A 6229-nucleotide genomic window follows, 5' to 3' on the forward strand; every position below is an offset into this window, starting at 1 on the left:
TTTATAATCAGTGGTGACATTCATAAACTAACATTTTATACGTTGGTGAAATTCTTATTTTATTGTCCTAAAAAAATTATAAAACCTGAACTAACATAACCCACATGTCACAGAATCCACTTTACCTGCAATGTATCCCTTCCAAAATAAATGCATTTTGAGGTGAAGGCAAGGCGAGGCCTTGTGAAACTGGAATATGACTTGATCGTAGTCAACAGAAGAAGAGTGGAATGGTTCATGTCCAAGTGCATCTTGGGTCATGAAAATGATTGGATAGTATTAATAGTAATTTTGCCAATTATTTTCTCCATGTAAGTTTTCTACTATTAAAATGTTGATATTTGCTGCTGTGTTTGTAAGGAGGTTGGTCTGAAATATCAGCAACATATCATGGATTAAATAGATTTTCTTACATGCCTGTAAAGACTGATGAAGGAGGGTGGCATTTCATCGCAATTGCGCCATACTTTTAGCAACTATCATTTGACAACAGAGGGAGACCACACAGCTGTGTGAGTGAAGGGTGACTGGTGTGTGTATGAGTGTAAAACAATCACAGAAAAAGAAATTGTGAGGCTCTTGTAAGTTTATTTATTTATTGCTTTATAGCCTCCTGAGCCCAGCCTGCCTGGGGTGTGCTGCATCTCTGACTAAGTCTCAGCTTCACCCACATACTTCCTGAAACAAACAACACACAACCATACGAAGGGACAATATAGATGTAATTAAATTCGGTGAAGCCTTTTCCAGAAGCAGGCACACTGGTTATGTTTTTAAGGTCTGTATTTTTACACAAATTGGGGATGTTACCTATTTGCAAATTAAAACAACTGTGGCAAAAAGATGAAATATGTTATATTTCATCTTTTTGAGGAAGTCTGAATCCCTTTTATTTCATTGGAGAATTGGTGCGAAAAAAAGAAGTCAGAAGGACTTTTTCAGTTTTTTATTGTCCTTTGACGAATTGATTTCAGACACCGGGTTGAAATGATGTAATATTGATAAAATAGAGACATGTATCGAACTCATGACATTCGACTTTTGGTGTAGACTTTGATATCACGTGTGTGAGCACCCATGTCAAATGAAGTTGTAACACAATAGGTATGCAGTGGGCAAACAGCTGAATGTTTTATCTTTCATAGACAGTTTATCAGTGTAATCTGAGTACAGGCAAAGAAAAATGAATCTTAGAATTGGAAAAGATTAAATTCTGCTCAACTAAAGGGAAGAAAAAGATGGATAACCATAAGTGGGAATTAACAGCAACCAGTGAAATAAATGGGAGAGGGAGTGTCGTGGCTCGTGTCAGGAAATAGTCAGAGGGAGAAAGGAGTAATCTGATTGCAATAGGACATTACTCTCTGCCTGTGTCCTGGAGGAAGAGCAGAAAGCGGCTGTGTCCTCTCTTAAGTCCTCTTCCCATTAGGCCTTGCATCGTTTGGGAGATTAATAGATGCTCACGCGTGAACACTGCCACATTTGTCAGCTGCCTCATCCGATAATATGGGGCTGCGGGCGTGCCTTCTTCTACCTCCACTTTAAAAAGGTCACAGAGGGAGATGCTGGGAAATAGAGGATGAAAAAATACATATAAGCTTTGAATGTTAAAATTCAACATTTTGAAATAAAGACAATGTCTATAGTTTCAAAGTTAACACAAATGCTTGGCAAACACAAAAAATAATAAATAATTATTACTCCACTGTATAGTCAAACCATCATCTGTGCCTTTATCTGCACAGAGTCGGTTTAATCATGCCATTGTGCTTTGGCACAGCCATGTTTGACCAGTCGAGCGTACAAATGGCCCGCTTGGCCGGTGGCCCCGGCCTTTTAGCTCTTTCTCTCAAGTGTCCATGGCAATTTTGCTCCCTTCTCCAATGACACCACACCTGTTTGCTGAGACATTCAGGGACCCCGGCGAGGTAGGTAAGGCAAGGTCTGAACGGTGTTGTTGTTTACCTCCACAGCCGTGGCTACGAAGACCCTGGTGCCATCCAGGATGACGACTGCCAGGGCCTCTGGAAACATGACAAGGCAGGAAGGAGAAATTTCCCATTAACTCAGGAAATTGGTACAAGCTGTGCTGCCACACAATCCAATCAGCTTTCTTATTTTACTGACTGCACAGTCTGACACATGCTTGCAACTAAGTGGTACTTTGTTTTTAGATTCACCATTACCCAGATCAGGTTCCAGCTATTTCCTTCTGCTTCCTCAATAGGATAAAAACGATTAATATCATGTGCTCAAGTAGTTTAAGAAATGGAAACATATATATTTTTTTCTTACCTAGAATGTTGTTCTGTGAGGTATAAGATTTTGTTGTGATTTATTTTTGAAACAACAAATATGTTTTGTTGAATTATATGAAATAGAATGAGGATGAGTGTCACTTTAATAATAACTTTTGGTAACACTTTAGTTTAGGGAACACAATGTTAGCCACTAATACAGGAGTAATAAGTGCATGTGTTAATGATTAATAAGATCTGCATTAAGCATCTCTACATATGTATTGGGTATTTATTCAACAGTTTCTTATTCTTACTGAATAGGTCATTTATTCTTGACAAACCCTTAATAAGCAGCTAGTTAGTCTTGAGGTTAAGTTGCTGATATATAGTATGGATCAAAGTAGACTCCTAATACATTGTCACAATATGTTTCTACTCTGTCTCAATTGGTAGTATATCAAGACAGTGTATAAGGAGTCTATAGCCTCTTTATTTTGACCCATACTAAATACTAATAACTTACGATCATGGCCAACTAGTGGCCTTCTAAGGATTTACCAAGAATAAACCAGTTGTTAAGCAAAAATAAGAATGTGTTCAATTAAGACCTAATACATGTATGCAGATGCTTAATAAAAACCTTACTAAGCACTAATAGATATCCTTATTAGTTATGTATTAATGACTAATATTGTGTTCCCTAAACTAAAGTGTTACCTAACTTTTAATTCTAAACCAGACCTCCAGCCAGGGGGCGGGTCAGTGGGCAAAGATGAGCCAACAGTAAGACTATATGTTGATATCACCCCCCCCCCCCCCGTTATTGTCTAAGTGGTGCAGTGCCTACTTGGCCACTGAGATGTAAATAACAAACATGTGCCAATAACTGACTGAAATAAAGAACTGTTTTTTTTCCTCTTCTGTGTTAATAAAATCAGAGTAATATGACAAAGTTATACAAACAGTCTAAATTGAAATACAAGAATTACTGCCTTGACCTTAAACCTCTTTTTGCTTTATCATATTGTGTATACAAAAATGATGGTCCATAAAAGACTATTTGGAACTGGTTATTAGAGCCTCCTATTGATGTACTCACCGTTGAGGGTAGTGGGGTTAGGACTTCTGTATTTGTTCCATGGTGTATGCCTTTCATCCCCACCACGCATCATCTGACCAATGTGTGGTCACACTACATTAAACTGTGACCATTCATTGTGAAGCTGGCTAATTAGTCTCAATTGGGTTAATTAGCTAGCTACTTAGCTCACTTTCATTTCCATCCATCCATCCAAAAGGTATTCATTTATTCATTCATTTTCTATTTATTTCAAACAAAAAATACAAATTATCATACAAACAAGGGTAAAAAAAAAAAAATCAGTTTTCTGGCTACATTGGCAAAAGCAGCCAATGTCCGTGAGCGACTGGCTGGCTGAGTGATGAAAGAATGATCCGCTGATTATTTCTCCTTGTTTGTAAAAATTCTATTAGAAAATTGAGAAATGTAGTCACAAGTTTTCTAAATGATGATGCAAAGGTTTCTGTGTGTTTCTTTACGGGATCAGTGTGTTTCTGTTTGTAAGTCAGAGGTTAGACAGACAGACAAAGCAGATGTATCTGGGAGCCAGGATGTGGACAATTCTTTTGAGGACAGTTCATTTTATGATCGTCATGCAGGCAGTCGCACATTTCATTGGGGATTAAGTTATACATGGGAGACACACTTTGATCTGCACAGATGGATGGTGTTCTGGGTGAACATGTTTAATTTGTTTCTGCCTTTTTGTTCATTCCTTCATGGCATAGCTGTTACCAAGGAGACAACAGGTTGTTCCACAACACCAAAAAACCTGTTGCACTGATGATAAATGCAAAAGCTATCTTGGCTCTGTGTCCCTTTGCTGTATAAACTTCATTACACTATTGGAATAAAAATAATTAGGCATCTTAAAGGAGAGCTGCTTTACACCAATTAAACCAAACACAGTGAAAGCTCTATCGAGCCGTACCAGTAAAGCCTTTAATCCGAATCACTGGAGGACAATGGTTCTGTAAAGGGTGACACTAGTCTCTCTCCCTCTCTCTCTCTCTCTCTCTCTCTCTTCTGTGTGTGTGTGTGTGTTTGTCTTAACATGTGGCTTCATACATGTTGACTCTTAAAGTCAAAAGACGTGTGTCTCCAGCAACTGCCCAAATTGAATGAAATGAGATCACATGGCTCTCCCCGGCCTCCTCGTCTGTGTCTGACTGTCTGCAACAGGCGGCTCAATTAATCTAGGCCTCCATACAGCACCATCCATCTGCATCACGGCAGAAAATACAGTGCAGCCGCTGCTATTTTCCATCTACTTCGCCATAGCAATCACAATAGTTTGCTTTCCTTTCCACATGAGCAGGAGATGCAACGCTTTGCAACCTTTTCTGTTTAAAACCTTTTTACTGCTGTCGGTTAACTCTGCCTCAGCACAGACACAGTGTCGAAGCCAATAGCTCACCGAGATGACTGACAGGTATTGTGATGTCAACCTGAACAAAGAAAGAACAGAAGAGTGTGACAAGAGCATTGTACTCCTCTGCTCAAAGAGAAACATGCATGTAAATGTACATTTATCTACCTCAGCTGCAGAGAACCAGACCTTCACTTGAAACTGAATTATACTAGATACTCCTACATTTCTAATTCTACTGTTTTTTCTTGATCTGCTATAGATCTGTTTGATGCAAACTCCAATTTTAGAAAATGTGTTTGTTTGCATGCTCAACTCTTTATCGGGCATTTCTCTATTTTAGTTAAAAATACCTGCTCAGATGGAACCTACGTAATCTCTGTCTAGATTTATGCTGCTCTAATTAACAAACCAGCTGTGTTCTCACACAGTGGGAGGAGACAGTTGAGATGAGAATGGGGTCATAGGCCAGTGTTTTCACAACATAAAGGAACAGTCCATTTGTATTTCCCCCTTAAATTACACTCTCTCAATTAAAGCCCATTCGTCTTGCCCTTGTGTGGTGCCACTGTCTGTGTGTGTGTGTGTGTGTGTCTATGTATCTGTCTGTGGGCTTTGATTAAAAAACCAATGAGAGCAAAGCAATAGTCATTAATCAGGGCTTCGTCCCTCCACTGCAGAGGTGAGGGGAGTGACGCTCTGCTCCCTGACAGTAGCAGCACAGGGTGACATCAGTGGAGAGAGAGTGTTTCTCTGCAAAACCTGCAAACTGATGAGGGCATCCGGTCAAATAAAAATGTTAGAGGAGATTGAAGAGGACATTAAGGTGGTGCACAATATTAATTTGACAGTGGTGGAACTAGGGATGGGGGGGAGGGGGTGACGAGTAGTGGTATAAAAGTAAGTAAGTTATAAAGAACCTCCACAACAGATCCCACTTTTGTGCTGCAGTGTCCCCTCTCACCTTTAGACTACAACACATACCCTTGCTTTCTGCTCTCCTCACTGTTTATTTCAACACTTAAAATCAGCATAGCAGTAGAAGAGGACAGCAGTTCATATTGGTAGAATAGCATGGGGCAAGTCTCTGCTCTCTGTCCTTGAGTGGCCCAGACAAAGTCTAGACTGACGCCTTGTTTTCACACAGCTTGGTCCACTCTGACTGGATGTCCAGTTATTCCTATGGGAACCTCTGAGCTTGAAGACACTGACCCAGGAGGGCTTAAAGCTGTAATTGCTCCAGGGGGAGCTATATGAGGCACTGAATTAACAGTTTGAATACTTCACTGCAAGAGAGACGTCAGTTTTTGATTTTTAATACATTTGCAACAATTTCTAGAAACATGTATTCACTTTATGGGTATATTATGGGTTATTCGTTGTAAGCAGATGAGCAGAACTCTTATTTTAGCCACAAAAAAATTAAATTTACAACACAAAAAGCATCTGAAGGCATCTGACTACTGTCTGAAGCCACTTAAAATTATCGTCAAGATAAGCTGAGGGATTGATGGTGGGAACTCGCTTCCCTTCAATTGT

The 6229-nt window shown here is 39.5% G+C and overlaps 1 long non-coding RNA gene across 1 annotated transcript; it reads right to left on the minus strand.

Annotated features, from left to right (window-relative positions):
• Positions 1-931: 931 nt before the first annotated feature.
• Positions 932-2301, minus strand: LOC138411887 (uncharacterized). The gene is made up of 2 exons (XR_011244376.1): positions 1966-2301; positions 932-1565 (listed from the first exon to the last, which is right to left on the minus strand). It is a non-coding gene; the product is annotated as an uncharacterized lncRNA (long non-coding RNA).
• Positions 2302-6229: the final 3928 nt, after the last annotated feature.

The sequence above is a fragment of the Paralichthys olivaceus genome, chromosome 10 (assembly GCF_024713975.1).
Source record: "Paralichthys olivaceus isolate ysfri-2021 chromosome 10, ASM2471397v2, whole genome shotgun sequence".
NCBI lineage: Eukaryota > Metazoa > Chordata > Actinopteri > Pleuronectiformes > Paralichthyidae > Paralichthys > Paralichthys olivaceus.